The sequence below is a fragment of the Haematobia irritans genome, chromosome 2 (assembly GCF_050003625.1).
Source record: "Haematobia irritans isolate KBUSLIRL chromosome 2, ASM5000362v1, whole genome shotgun sequence".
In the NCBI taxonomy this organism is placed as follows: domain Eukaryota; kingdom Metazoa; phylum Arthropoda; class Insecta; order Diptera; family Muscidae; genus Haematobia; species Haematobia irritans.
Window position 1 is genome coordinate 90,331,873 of NC_134398.1, and position 16,758 is coordinate 90,348,630.

Here is a 16,758-nt window from a genome sequence, read left to right on the forward strand (position 1 = left end):
CATATTTTATTTTATGAACGAAAGACAATGTATTTAGTTTTAGGGCTTGTTTTATATTTAACCATTTTTGTTGCAGTTGGTCACCACAATGTCGGTAACAAAAGTTTAAGAAATGGACTTACCGCAAAATATCCCAAGCTGAGAAGAGCGAGTTACGTTAGAACCCCCACCATCGAGACACCCTAATATACTAGAAATCTAGAACCATCGAGACACCCTAATATACTAGAAATCTAGAATAAGCATATTTTACAATTCTCTGATTAAGACATACATTTGACAATAATTTTGTAACACTTTATAATGCATTTTTCTTTATTTCAATTTATTATTAAACACATACACACACACTTACCTTTATATTCGATCATAGGAAACGGACCAGACAATGTAGAATAAGCATTTTAAATACTCTAGAATAAGCATTTCCTTTATTTTTCAATTTATTAAACACACACACACACACCATACATTTATGTTCAAATAACGGAAACAGACCAGACAATAATTAGGTCACAGATTTGGCAAAACAGTAAAGGTAATGACCACGGTTTTGTCAAATCTGCAATTCACAAAACGACCACGTCTTGTTACTGGCGCAGTCAAAAGGCGACCAATCGACAAAAAAAATATATATCTCCTTATTGTCGTTGTTGATAAGTCTGAGGGTATATCAAAACTTATCAACAGGTATTGAGGGAATATCAGTACCAGGCAGAGATAAAGTCAACCATTGGTCGGAACCTACAAACCCACGGAAAAATCTCCTTATTGTCGTTGTTGATAAGTCTGAGGGTATATCAAAACTTATCAACAGGTATTGAGGGAATATCAGTACCAGGCAGAGATAAAATCAACCAGTGGTCGGAACCCACAAACCCACAACCATACGCAAATTGGAAGTTAGCAGCCTTTCTGGACCAAAAGAGGAATCAACAGCAGCGACATGACAATCTTGGCATATATGTGGACAGGGCTAATGTGAGTAAATGTTGTTATGTTAAAACTAATAAATAAGTAAAACTCAAAAAAAAAAAGTGAAGAAATTAAAGATAAAGATTGAAGAAGTTGAATCATATAAGAAAGGAAAGAAAATTGTGAAAAGAATTTATACCCATAATAAGAAAAAAATATGTTATGTGAATTGTTTACCTATTGCTATTACAGAGCAAATATATAAAAAAATAATAAAGGAAAAAGAAAAGTAAGACGAAATAAGATTGAATGATTGTGTACAAAAATTTAAGAGGAACTGTGAGATAATTGTTTTGTTATAGAAAGGAATAATAATACGACAAGACTACTCGACGAGATTAACACGAATTTTATATTTTTGTTGTTACCTCCTTGTGCCTTTAGAAAAAATATTGTTATACGTTTCGCCATCTCCTAATGAACAGTAAATCTAGATTTTTACCATATCCAAAGAATTTTAAGATCTTTAAATCGAGAAGTCTTAATTCCATTCCCGAGAACGATTTAGCAAAGTTTAACATGTCTCTAGACCAAGGTAACCCCACTATGTCTCAGGCAAACGATATTATCAGCTCACTTAGGATACCGGATGTCATTAAGGATCTGCCCAAATACGATGGCAATCCTCGTCTTCTACATGAGTTTATCAGTAATGTAGAGGAGATATTATTATTCATCAAGGGAACCGATAATACCCCACAGGGACAAATTCTTCTCAGGGCAATTAGGAACAAAATAGATGGTCAAGCTAATGAGGTCTTGAATATGTATAGGACACCCCTCAATTGGGACGACATCAAGAGGAATCTAATATCTCACTATTCGGACAAGAGGACGGAAACGTCTCTGATTAGAGATTTACATTCATTGAAACAGTATGGGAAGCCTTTAGAGAAGTACTTTAGTGAAGTTATGGAAATACAATCAGCCTTGTATAACAATCTCTCCATTCATGAAAATGAGAGGGCAGTTATAAATGCAAAAAGGGAGCTCTTTTCTGAAATGTGCTTGAACTCTTTTCTGTCTGGCCTTCGCGAACCAATGGGATCTACGGTCAGGGCGATGAGACCCGACTCCATAGCTTTGGCATTTGAGTACTGTATAGGAGAACAGAACATTCATTATTCACGATCGGACTCGAATAGATCTAGACAGAACCGTTGGGGATCAAACTATCAGTTTTCATATTCAAGGAAACCCCCATATCGGAGAGATTTTGGGAATAATTTTGATCATTCACGAGGAAATTCAGATAGATCAATTCGACAGTTTAATTCCGATAATAACAACCAGTCCTTCAATCCGGGTTATAACCACAATATGTTTGGGAATCAATATCAACCGCCAAATCGTAATGACAATTATAACAACGGACAAAGCCAGACATTCGGAGCAACTCTTAGACAGCCAACCTGGAGAAAGGCCCAACAACCAGAGCCGATGGACATAGGTACGACCTTTACGAAATTTGAAAGGGACTCTGGGAGGTTCAAATCAAGCCCAAGCACTCGATTCAGTAAATGTTCTAATAGAGGAGAGGTGAATAATGTGAATGGGTTTAAATCTCCTAGGCAGGAAGATTATGAGAATTCAGATTTCAATAAAAGGAAATTCTTCACTAGTGAACAGGACATGACAAACTTAGATAGATATGAGGAAGACAATATTGATGACAATCAGGATTTTCGACATTTCGCCTCGGAAGACAGACGGGGTACATAGACATTAATAGCCTCGGAAATGAATTGCCTTATATTAATATTTCTTCACCTTTCGGACGACCATTAAAGTTTTTGATTGACACTGGAGCTTCGGCTTCCTTCATAAACCCTGAATTCGTAGATCCTAATTCCATCAGGGAATGCGAATCGATTACGATCTCTGCTCTTCGTAACGAGCATCAATAAGAAGGCAACTTTACCATTTTTTAAGGAAATTGGAAGGTCAGGAACTTTCACATTCTTCGTTTTTCAATTCCATGGCTACTTCGATGGTCTATTAGGCACTGACTATCTAACTAGAATAGAGGCAAAGGTAGACCTCAAGGACAGAACACTAATTACAGGTAACGTGACAATCCCTTTGAACCTAAAACCGAATATTACCTCCGGCTTACACACCGTGGTGGCGAGGACGAAACAACTGATTAAACTTCCCGTGGACATTGAAAAGGGCGACTTTTTAATAGGGAAAATCGACTTGGACAACGGATTGGTTATCCCACCTGGATTATACAATGCCGAGGACTGGGTTAGTGCGATGGAGATAGTTAATCCCACAGATGTGGATTTGAGGCTTTCTATAGAACAACCGATAAAGGTAAATCCATACAACCCATGTAATTTCGTGGAACTTAATCAGATTGATATGCAATACGATATGGGGAACGATAGCTCTAGGAAACTAACGGACTTATTGCGCATCGAACATCTCAATAGCGAAGAGAGAAAAGAACTACTCCGGCTTTGCAAACGATATGACGATGTATTCTATAGGGAAGGACAGACATTAACCTTCACAAACGAAGTGAAGCATAGGATAGCTACGACAGACGATATACCTATACACACGAAGTCGTACAGGTACCCTTATATTCATAAGGAGGAGGTCCGACGTCAGATATTGGACATGTTAGATCAAGGTATAATTAGGGCAAGTTATTCCCCATGGAGTTCTCCGGTATGGGTCGTACCAAAGAAGAAGGACGCATCTGGGAAACAAAAGTGGAGGCTGGTTATAGACTATAGGAAGTTGAATGAGAAGACCGTGTCTGATAGATATCCGCTACCCAATATCGCGGAAATCTTGGATAAGTTGGGCAAATGCCTATACTTTTCAACTTTGGATCTTGCAAGCGGATTTCATCAGATAGAGATGCATCCAAGGGACATTCAGAAGGCAGCCTTTACTGTAGAGGGCGGTCATTACGAATATGTCAGGATGCCCTTTGGCTTAAAGAATGCACCATCTACTTTCCAAAGGGTGATGGATAATGTCCTTAGGGATTTGATCGGGAAGGTATGTTTAGTGTATCTGGATGACATCATCATATATTCGACATCTTTACAGGAGCATATAGTGAGTTTAGGGATGGTCTTCGAAAGACTACGAACTTCAAATTATAAGATACAGCTGGACAAGTCTGAATTTCTCCGAAAGGAGATAGCATTCTTGGGCCATCTGATATCGACTGAGGACATAAAACCAAATCCAGCGAAGATTGAGGCTATACAGAGATTTCCTATTCCTCGGACTCGCCGAGAGATTAAATCTTTTGTTGGACTACTAAGTTACTATAGGAAGTTTATCCCTGACCTAGCCAAACTTTTAAGACCGATGACGGCTTGTCTGAAACAAGGCAGACAAATCACACTTGACCAGGACTATGTTAGGTCATTTGAGACATGTAGGCAAATTCTAATGAATGACCCCATTCTGCAATACCCGGATTTTACTAAACCTTTCATACTGACGACGGATGCTAGCAATTTTGCATTAGGTGCGGTTTTATCGCAGGGCCGGATAGGGAGCGACCGACCCGTCTGTTATGCAAGTAGAACTCTTTCAAGCAGCGAATGCAATTACTCCACGATAGAGAAGGAACTCCTTGCTATAATCTGGGCTACGAAATATTTTCGACCTTATCTTTTCGGGCGGAAATTTCAGATAGTCACAGATCATCGACCACTTACGTGGTTAATGTCCATGAAGGAACCTAACTCAAAGCTCATAAGATGGCGATTGAAGTTAAAGGAGTATGATTATGAGATCGTTTATAAGAAGGGTACATTGAATATGAACGCGGATGCATTAAGCAGAATAAGGACCGACGGTGGAGATATTGCCGAGTTGAATATGGGCGTTTCTGCGGATCTTTCTACCATACATTCATGTCTAGAAAATCTAGACGACGGGATTCCGATATCTGGGAAGCCTCTGAATGAATTTAGTATTCAACTCGTTCTCAATAAATCTGCCGGAAAACATGCGATGAGGGTCGAAAACGTTTTCCGTAACAAGCAGCGTAGAACGATAGAAGAACCGGACTTTACCGAGGAGGTATTGGTAAGGGTATTGAAGGAATATCTCCCTCCAAGGAAACTGACGGCTATCTATACAGATGACGATATTTTCATGACCATACAGATAGTTTACTCCAGATACTTTGCATACGGGAAACAATTTCGTGTGGTTCGCTGTACGAGACTTTTGTTAGACGTGACGGATCAGGACAAACAAGTGGAACTAATACGGGAATGTCATGAGAATAGGAATCACAGAGGAATATCAGAGACCTATAATTACCTTAAAAGGACATATTATTTCCCTCTCATGCAGGAAATAATAAACAAGACTATAAATAATTGCGAGATCTGTGATACTCTCAAATACGACAGAAATCCACCGAAGTTAAAATTCCAATTGACTGAAACACCATCCCAACCTCTTGACATACTACATATTGATATTTATACGGTAAACGGAAGGAGTATATTGACTATGATAGATAAGTTTTCCAAATATGCGACGGGATATACACTTCCGTCAAAATCTAGTATTTGTGTACTGAAATCCCTAAAATCCTTTATGAATATTCTAGGCGTACCGAAGAAAATCGTTTGTGATCAAGGGACAGAATTCAATTCTAATATATTCAAGGATTTTTGTAGACAATACAAAATAGACCTTCATTTCACTTCATTCCAACAGTCATCTAGCAACTCACCAGTAGAAAGATTACATTCTACTTTGACCGAAATCTATCGGATTATACTGACAACCAGGAAACAAAAGAAACTTGAAACAGATCACGAAGAGATCCTAGATGAGACATTCATAACCTATAACAATACAATTCATTCATCCACAAAATTTACTCCCTATGAACTCTTTTTCGGCAGACCATATAACTTCGCAGAACATGTAGACTTTGGAAACGAACACGAATATTTAGATAAACTTAACGAATATAGACAGAAATTATATCCAATAGTAAAGGAAAAAGTGTTAGACGCAAAGAGAAAATTAATCTCTAAGCTCAATACACACCGAGAGGACCCAGAATCGAGGGACGAAAATGAGGAAATCTATAGGAAGGAATCTAGGAGAAATAAACTCACTCCAAGATTTTCTAGGCAGAGAGTGCTAAAGGATAATAAATTCACTATCTTGACTACTAGCAAGAGAAAACTACATAAGAGTAAGATGAAATTAAGGAAAAGGAAGTGATCAATATCTATTTTTTTTTTGTTGTTGTTTTGTTTCTAGCATACCCCTGACACTCGGACAAATGTTGGAAGTACATAATTTCGACATAGACCAAAGTATGGTAATATTAAATGTTGGTAAATCTAGGACAATAGACAATTTTTTCAGTCTAACACACATTATTGACTTAGACAACTACAGTAACCAGATCGCAAATATATCTGCTATCATTGAACAATTTGGAAAACATAGCGTTCTTCAAGATTCTGTAAGGATATGCATATTAAAATTAGATAATGCACGAACCAAACTCAATACATTAAGCCCATATAAAAGAAGAAAACGAGGACTTATAAATGGACTAGGGTCGACAATAAAGTTTATTACTGGGAACATGGACGCAAATGATGCTGAGACTATTAACAAGCAAATTCAGAATTTAGAAAGTATGACCTATGAATCAGCCAGCATGATTCGGGATCAGAGGAACTTAAATTTACAAATGATTGAAAGATTTAAGAACCTAACTAAACATATAAACTATCAACAGGACGTTATAAACGAATTTTTGACGAAACTTTCAACAGAAACCTCAAATAGTATACGCAAAGAAGATACTATTTTAGAAGAAATGCAATACATGAACCAACTTAACTTTAATATAGATCTACTATCAGACCATATTTCAGACATAATAGATGCAATTATGCTTGCTAAATTGGGTACGATATCTAAACTCATTCTTCACCCTGAAGAAATCACCGTAATACGAAATATTTTCAAAACACAAGGAGTTGATCTAATATCAGACCAAAACATCTACGAACTCTTAGAACTTCAAGCCTACTATAACGATAACAATCTCATGATTAATGTAAAAATACCAAATTTTGCAAATGAAACTTACACACTTTATCATCTCATTCCACTACCCATAAATAAGACCATGCGAATTATAACTAACCCTTATATAAATTATAATAATCAAAGCATACAACACCTTACTGAACCCTGTCCACGAATTGAGAATACATACTACTGTAAAAAATCTACAGTCATCGAGGAAACAGACAAATCCACCTGTATTGGCAGTATCATAAGCGGAAAAACACCAACCTGTCCCCTGGAAGATGTTGGTCACACATCTTCAATATTCCAACCTGAAAATAACTATATCATGTTTATTAATGTAAAAGAGTTACTAATCACATCTACTTGCAGCAAAACTAATGTAACAATCAGAGGGAATTCGTTAATACGCTTTTCGAACTGTTCAGTAACTGCAGCCTCGATAACTTATAAAGACAACCCTTTGTACTTCTGGGACCACATCATGATATCCCCACCCAATTACAACAAGATAGCAGCCTCAACCATAAGCGATTCATTCAACCTTATAAAGTTGAAAAACTACTCTTTTAACAATAGAAATGATATCATTACCCTCAAACAAGATACATCAACCAAAAACAATATCATACTAGGCACACTAATGATATTTGGAATAGCACTGGTTTGCAGCACGATCGTCCTATGGAGTAAATCTAGTATAAAATTCTACCCTGAGCAGATGAAAGTCGCTTTGGCCCCATCGAAATCACTGTGGCCTTCGCTCTACACTAAGGGGGGAGGAGTTACGTTAGAACCCCCACGATCGAGACACCCTAATATACTAGAAATCTAGAACCATCGAGACACCCTAATATACTAGAAATCTAGAATAAGCATATTTTACAATTATCTGATTAAGACATACATTTGACAATAATTTTGTAACACTTTATAATGCATTTTTCTTTATTTCAATTTATTATTAAACACATACACACACACTTACCTTTATATTCGATCATAGGAAACGGACCAGACAATGTAGAATAAGCATTTTCTTTATTATTTCAATTTCATTTTAACTACTCTAGAATAAGCATTTCCTTTATTTTTCAATTTATTAAACACACACACACACCATACATTTATGTTCAAATAACGGAAACAGACCAGACAATAATTAGGTCACAGATTTGGCAAAACAGTAAAGGTAATGACCACGGTTTTGTCAAATCTGCAATTCACAAAACGACCACGTCTTGTTACTAGCGCAGCCGTATTGTTTTTTATATTGCATATGTATTAAATTGTTATTATTGTTTTATACATATAAATAGGCCCATCCGGCAAACAATCGCCCCTTTTTTGCTTATAACCAAAACAACAAGTAAGATTAATTATTGTTAATTTATTAAATTTTCTTTTTAAAATTATTCATTACAGTACTATACCTTGTGATTTAACATGTGAACATTTTGTATCTTTTGTAGTGAATAAACACCCCCACGATTAAACATATGTTTTGTATTAATTTAATTTTCAAAACATACTTACCTTTGATAGTGCCAAATAAATAAAACCAACAATTTTGTGAAACATCCAAATCGACATCACTTTTTATTTAGAAAGGCAATGGGAATTAATTAATTACAAATTAAATGCTGTTTATTCATCGGTAAAGCAAAAAGGACAATTTTAATTCGTCTAGCATACTTCTTATTGGTGTATATCTATTGCATTTGTTATGTCATTGTAAAAGATCTCGAAATACAATACTTTATTACTTTCTCTGATAATTAGGTAGTTGTGGCACGATGGCTCTTTATTCCGGCTATCTTCAGTCTAGCGAGGGTTCTTCACCTAATATCAGAAGTATGCATAACAATAGAAAATATATCATGCCTCTAGTCATGCCGATCACTTATTATTTATTTATATAGCGAAGTATTTCTGGTCATAAACATCAGGTCTGGTTGACTTGACCTATGGCACACTTTTCCCACCCGTGCATACACCATTGACAATCAAAGTGCCTTTAATTTACTAGATTGTCCCAAAACTATAAGCCATTTCCTAATTCAATAACATAGCATTACATTTTATTCCTCGTTTTATTCTTATTTAGCAATTCATTTTTTTTACATGTAGTACTTAAAAGGAACTAATCAAAATGTCTTAAAACTATGCATTTTAATACTTAAAATTACTAACGAATTTAAATTAAATAGATGTATGTATAGGAAATAATTAAATAGAAATTGAAAAAAATCTAAAATGACTTTAACATTGAAACTTGTGCTGTACTGTGTAAAAATGGTGGATATAGTTGGTATATATAGTTGACAAACTCACTGGTTTTGTCTATCCATTTAAAATGATCAACAAAATATCATAACTACACGGATGAAAAAGGCTGTTTTTCATATGTTTGGCTATAAACATTACATGTTTGGAACACAAATTTTTAAACACAATATTTTTGAGTGCAAGCATATAATGTTCATAAACTAGCATAACATGTTTGGGACATATATGTTAATATGTTAGAACATATTATGTTTGGGACATAAAATGTTTGTAAATATAATATGCTTGGATGCAAACATATATTAATTTAGAAATAGCCTATAAACATATCTGTGTTTAGTAGCTTGGAGCGCTATTTAACAGGGAGCGATATTGAATTAAGTTGGTGGTTGTTGCTTGTTATTACAAAATTAACATTTTATTTTTCCTTGGGCAATTGATCAGCTACTTCTTTGATCCTTACAAACTGTGTGGTCCGCTGTTCGAATCCCCGTCCGGCAAAAGGTAAAATTAAAATAAAAAAAAATCATACAATTGAATAATATCTTCTACAATGTTTGTATTACAGAAAAAGGTGATAAGAACTAAAAAATCTCGTGGAAGTGAGAAAGATGTGGGGGTCGAAAACCTATGTTATTAGCACCTATATTACCTGTTTATTTTCATAATTCATTATGATTGTAAATATATAAATAAATAAATAAAATTTTGAGCACAATATTGTTTGGGAGAATTTTTTTTAAGCATATAATATTTTTGGGTGCAAAATGCTTCCAAACATATTATATGTTCACATAATAACATATTGTTTTTTGGAAGACAACATTATTGAATTTGGATGCAAAAATACAAAATGTTTGGAACTTAGACTACCCAAACATATATTGTTTAGACCAATATGCTTTCAAACATATTATATATTGGAAGAGATCAAACATATAAATGTTTGGACAATACCCAAAAATATATATGCTTGAAGCAAAATATGTTTGGGAGTATATGTTACAGAAGCGATTTTTTGTGAGCGTGTACCACAACATTTTTGAAACCAAAAACAAAAAAAAAAAAAAACAAAATTACTGAGACTTACGTTTTAATGTTTGTCCATCGCTGTCAAGAAAGGCATTTGTTGACGATGATGATAACCGTACAGCAGTTTCCCACCTATATTTAACCAATTTAAGATATTAAGACACACAATTTTAGGAAAATTAAATAAATAGATTCTTTACGCATCTCAAACACCATATGCACTTAATTCACTCAACCTCCATTGATAAACTTCTTAACTATTTTATTTATTGATCATAACCGTCACATCAAGATTTCTTTTCATCAACCAAAAATAATTTTTCTTACTTCTACACGCTCACAAAAAATCGCTTCTGTAACATATACTCCCAAACATATTTTGCTTCAAGCATATACATTTTTGGGTATTGCCCAAACATTTATATGTTTGATCTCTTCCAATATATAATATGTTTGAAAGCATATTGGTCTAAACAATATATGTTTGGGTAGTCTAAGTTCCAAACATTTTGTATTTTTGCATCCAAATTCAATAATGTTGTCTTCCAAAAAACAATATGTTATTATGTGAACATATAATATGTTTGGAAGCATTTTGCACCCAAAAATATTATATGCTTAAAAAAAATTCTCCCAAACAATATTGTGCTCAAAATTTTATTTATTTATTTATATATTTACAATCATAATGAATTATGAAAATAAACAGGTAATATAGGTGCTAACAACATAGGTTTTCGACCTGAATGCTCAAAATTTTGTTTCTGCCTAATTGTATATTCCCCCACATCTTTCTCACTTCCACGAGATTTTTAGTTCTTAGCACCCTTTTTCTGTAATACAAACATTGTAGAAGAAATTATTCAATTTTATGATTTTTATTTTATTTTAATTTTACCTTTTGCCGGACGGGGATTCGAACAGCGGACCACACAGTTTGTTAGGATCAAAGAAGTAGCTGATCAATTGCCGAAGGAAAAATAAAATGTTAATTTTGTAATAACAAGCAACAACCACCAACTTAATTCAATATCGCTCCCTGTTTAATAGCGCTCCAAGCTACTAAACACATACATGTTTATAGGCTATTTCTAAATTAATATATGTTTGCATCCAAGCATATTATATTTACAAACATTTTATGTCCCAAACATAATATGTTCTAACATATTAACATATATGTCCCAAACATGTTATGCTAGTTTATGAACATTATATGCTTGCACTCAAAAATATTGTGTTTAAAAATTTGTGTTCCAAACATATAATGTTTATAGCCAAACATATGAAAAACAGTCTTTTTCATCCGTGTACGTACAAGATTTAGTTGTGCAAAATAGAATTTAGAGTTAAAGAAACACTAGTGTTATAAATAATTTCGGCAAAAGGTATGTAGTGTAATTATCTATGATCAAAACAAAACAGACGGACAACCAAGTATAAATGGTGTTAATTCTCCCAACTGAAAACTCCACCTAAACAACTTGGGTCCAAGTGAGTTTTAATGTTTAATTTTACGGATTCGACATATAATCAACATTGCAACACGAATATAAATTAAATTCGATAGTGATAAACGCTACAACAAGAACGAGATTTCGATTGAGCAATTGACGGAAATAGTAAAGTAAGTCGAGTGTTTTTGACGAAATGCTTTATCGATAAACTCTCAAAATAATGAACGCAGGTGAATGAGTGCTAAACCAAGATGTACGAAATTCAGTACCTCGAATTTAATACTCGTACCGTATATCTGTGTAGGGTGAGAACTCACTGATTGAGTGTTTAAGTGAAACTCACTATATATATATATATATATATATATATATATATATATATATATATATATATATATATATATATATATATATATATATATATATATATATATATATATATATATATATATATATATATATATATATATATATATATATATATATATATATATATATAGATAGTAGAATTTAAAACATCATCCCAACTTATAGACCAAAAAGATTATTCAATTTCATCGTTTCATATCTTCAGGTAATACCAGATGATTGCACTACGTCCAAAAGCTTCCCTTGATTATTATATACACGATTTATTTCAAACATACCAAAATTAAATAAAGGTTCAATACTACCATTTGTACAAATATTAGTAGCCATAGACGTAGTCGAACATTACTTTCAATTGAATGATCGCCAAAACCAAGTAAAATGTCGGTAGATTTTGATAACTTAAATGAAGATAAAATGGCTGAAACATGATCATTATAAACACTCAAAGAGGAGTTAGGAGGAATATACGAGCATGAAACGAACAAAAATAAATTTCGTATACGGATTTTCACTGCTAACAATTCAATACTATCTGTTGGCGCCATATATCCACGAGATACAATTTTTATATTGATTTATTAAAATATTTTTCATTTCGATTTTTAATAATTTTAATAGGGATACGTCCCATTAGAATTTGTAAAAGTTACTGTGTACATATAATAATGTAACAAATATTTTCTATTTACTTCTTCATATGTACATACACACATACATGTCTGCCTATTTATTGTAATTCCTTTTGCTTTCATTTGTTTATGATATTCAACTCCGCATAGAATTCTAACGGTCCATATTCATTTGTCACGTATGCCAATCAATAGCTACCACCTAGCAAGATGACAAATGAGTTTGGACATATCAGTCGATTAGTTAGGTTAGGTTAGGTTAAGTTAGGTTATGTGGCAGCCCGATGTATCAGGCTCACTTAGACTATTCAGTCCATTGTGATACCACAGTGATGAACTTCTCTCTTATCACTGAGTGCTGCCCGATTTCATGTTAAACTCAATGACAAGGGACCTCCTTTTTATAGCCGAGTCCGAACGGCGTTCCACATTCTAGTGAAACCACTTAGAGAAGCTTTGAAACCCTCAGAAATGTCACCAGCATTACTGAGGTGGAATAATCCACCGCTGAAAAACTTTTTGGTGTTCGGTCGTAGCAGGAATCGAACCCACGACCTTGTGTATGCAAGGCGGGCATGCTAACCATTGCACCACGGTGGCTCCCTATCAGTCGATTAATACACAGAAAAAAATTTCACGAAAATTTTTCCAATTAAAATTTTAATTGAGTTTTAAAAAATATTCAATTAAAAATTTAATTGAATCATCAACTTTTTTACAATACAATAACAATTAATAGTATCAATTAATTTTTTTAATTGGATCGGTTAATTTTTTAATTTACCTTCAATTATTTTTTTAATTGATACTATCATTTCTGTGATTGAAGACATTTCAATTAAAAAATTAATTGGATCAATTAATTTCGTGATTGAATCAAAAAAAAATTTTTTGTGTGTAGGCACGGTCAAATACAAAATTATTTTAAAGCGCTCCCGCGAAGTTTTAATTAACCTAAATAAATTGTTAATATATTGCACATGGAGTGCTCTTAAACATTTTGTGTTTTATTTAAACTCGACTCAGCCAACCGTGCCGCAACAATCTTTAAAATATTTTTTACGTGTATATTTAAACTTTTATTTTGTGTTCAAGTTAAATAAAAAGAAATTGTCACAAATAAGAGCAATATAAACTAAAGTGAAGATATTCTAAGTGTTCTACACCCTCAAAAAAAATCGCTTCTGTAACATATACTCCCAAACATATATTGCTTCAAGCATATAAATTTTTGGGTATTGCCCAAACATTTATATGTTTGATTTCTAACAATATATAATATGTTTAAAAGCATATTGGTCGAAACAATATAATATGTTTGGGTAGTCTAAGTTCCAAACATTTTGTATTTTTCCATCCAAATTCAATAATGTTGTCTTCCAAAAAACTATATGTTCTTATGTGAACATATAATATGTTTGGAAACATTTTGAACCCAAAAATATTATATGCTTAGAAGAATTTTCTCCCAAAGAAGATTGTGCTCAAATTTTTTTCTGCCTAATTGTATATTCCCTCACTTCCACGAGTTTTTAGCACCTTTTTCTGTAATACAAACATTTTAGAAGAAATTATTATATTTTATATTTTTTTAATTTTACCTTTTGCCGGACGGGGATTCGAACAGCGGACCACACAGTTTGTAAGCCAGTACACTAACCACTGGCCTACGTACCTGTTATGGTCGTCAAGAGATAATTATCGTTATAAGTTATATTTATATAGCATAGTTTGCGGCGCCCACGAGCCGATGCAAACATAACATTGTTTAACAACATAAAATTGTTAAACATACATTTATTGGCAGCGTGGAGCAGTGGTTGGTCGTCCGCCTTGCGTGACAAGGGACCTGGGTTCGAACCCTGCTTCGACCAACACCATTTTTTTTAATATATTTTTTAACATATATTCCAAATACGTTCGGAAGTTCCCGAAAAGGTGTTCAGCATTACATACTATTATATTAAATTTTTACTACGAAATTTTAAAGTGTGTTTTATAAAAGACTTAAAGTCAGCTTGATATAAACGAAATGGACTGAGTTCAAATCAAATATTATTTTTTTATTGCAACAATAAAAATTGTGTAACAAATAAAGGTTTTTGTATACAAGTTTAAAATTTTCGAAGAAATTCAAAAACTCTTACAAAAGAAGAACGTGAAGTCGAGTATATATAAATATTTTTCCATCGAATCCTAAGGTTAACGATAACCATTCAAAAGCACATTATATTTAAATTCTAAACAGTAATTTTAAAACAGCACATAAATTTATTTTGGTGTGAACAATTGTTTGCTAGCATGTAACACCATTAATTTAGAAATACAAATAAATATATAAATTTGTATTAACGAATAATTTTGTACTTAATTTAATTCTTAAGGCCGGTATAAATTGGCATTATCATGCCAATGTTTACCCTTTTACTTTTCTTTAATAATTTCTTTTAAAGAAAATAAACTTATTCAATTGTTGCTTTGGATCTTTCCCCACCATGTTATAATACAATTTAATATAATTTCGAAAAAATCCGTCAACTCCTCTTGGATTACTCATTAATAAAGAGGAACTAATCTTTGTTTTTATAGATCTTCAAAGGTCGATACTTTCAATGAAGTCGTGTTGTTGTTATAATTAAGTGATTTGGCTTCAAAATGGGTATCATAACATGAAAGAACAAATTTTGGACTAAGGTCAACTTGACTTTAATAATTCAGAAAAATTCTTTAAAATTAATGAAACTGTCTTTAAATTTGTTGCATTTTTGCATCTTGACTACAAGGCAAAAATCATTCAAAAATAGGATATGTTTTTCAATACTTTATTTTAAAGACATTTTTACTTGAAACATAGCATAATTTCTACTGGAAGTCTTGTTTTTAACGGACATTTTATAGCATATGAAAAAAGTTGAAAAGGCGAAAAATTGAAATGTGCTTCGTAGAGTCAAGTACACAAAACCCCATTTAAAAGAGAATTGTGTCTTAAAAGCATCCTTACTTGTATTCTCCGCTTCTTTGGTTCGGAATCAATACCAAAATTGTTAAAGTGGAGACACAATCTTTGGAACCGGACATTCTTTTTGTTCAGTGTATAGTGCCCTTTCGTTAGTTTTTATGAAGATCCCTTTAATTACCTTTGTTTGAATATTTTGACTTACTCGTCCTACGTTCCGATTTGTTTTGACGAAACAAAAAAATTGTGCCCGTAATGCGAAAATGATAAACAAAACTCATGCTCTTTTTCTCAAATATATTTTATCTTGGTTCCGAATGAATTTTCTCTCCGAATACTCATTTTAATATTTTACTTAAGCATATAAAATTTTTGGCGAAGTCTTATATCACAACATATATATTTTTACTCATAATATGTAAATTTATACTTGTTTATATTCACACATAGTATTTTTCCTATATTTAATGAAATTTTCTTTGTGTATATATATTTGTAATGCGCCAATTGGTTACTTTCATTATTTTACTTCCAGCATACACTTTGTCTCTCTTTGTAAACATATATATGTTTATGGGCTATTTCTAAATTAATATATGTTTGCATCCAAGCATATTATATTTACAAACATTTGATGTCCCAAACATAATATGTTCTAACATATTAATATATATGTCCCAAACATATTATGCTAGTTTATGAACATTATATGCTTGCACTCAAAAATATTGTGTTTAAAAATTTGAGTTCCAAACATATAATGTTTATACCCAAACATATGAAAAACAGTCTTTTTCGTCCGTGTATGCAAACTAATTCCCAAACTACATCGAACGTTGAGCTGGAACTAAAGTTGTTGGAAGAACAGCAACGTATGCAGCAGGAATTCCTAGAAAAGAAATACCAAATTCTTTCACAAGCTGGGCTTAATGCTCCCGTGCAGCAAAACACTTTCAATTTGGGATCAAATTGGAATTTATTTTCCGGACCA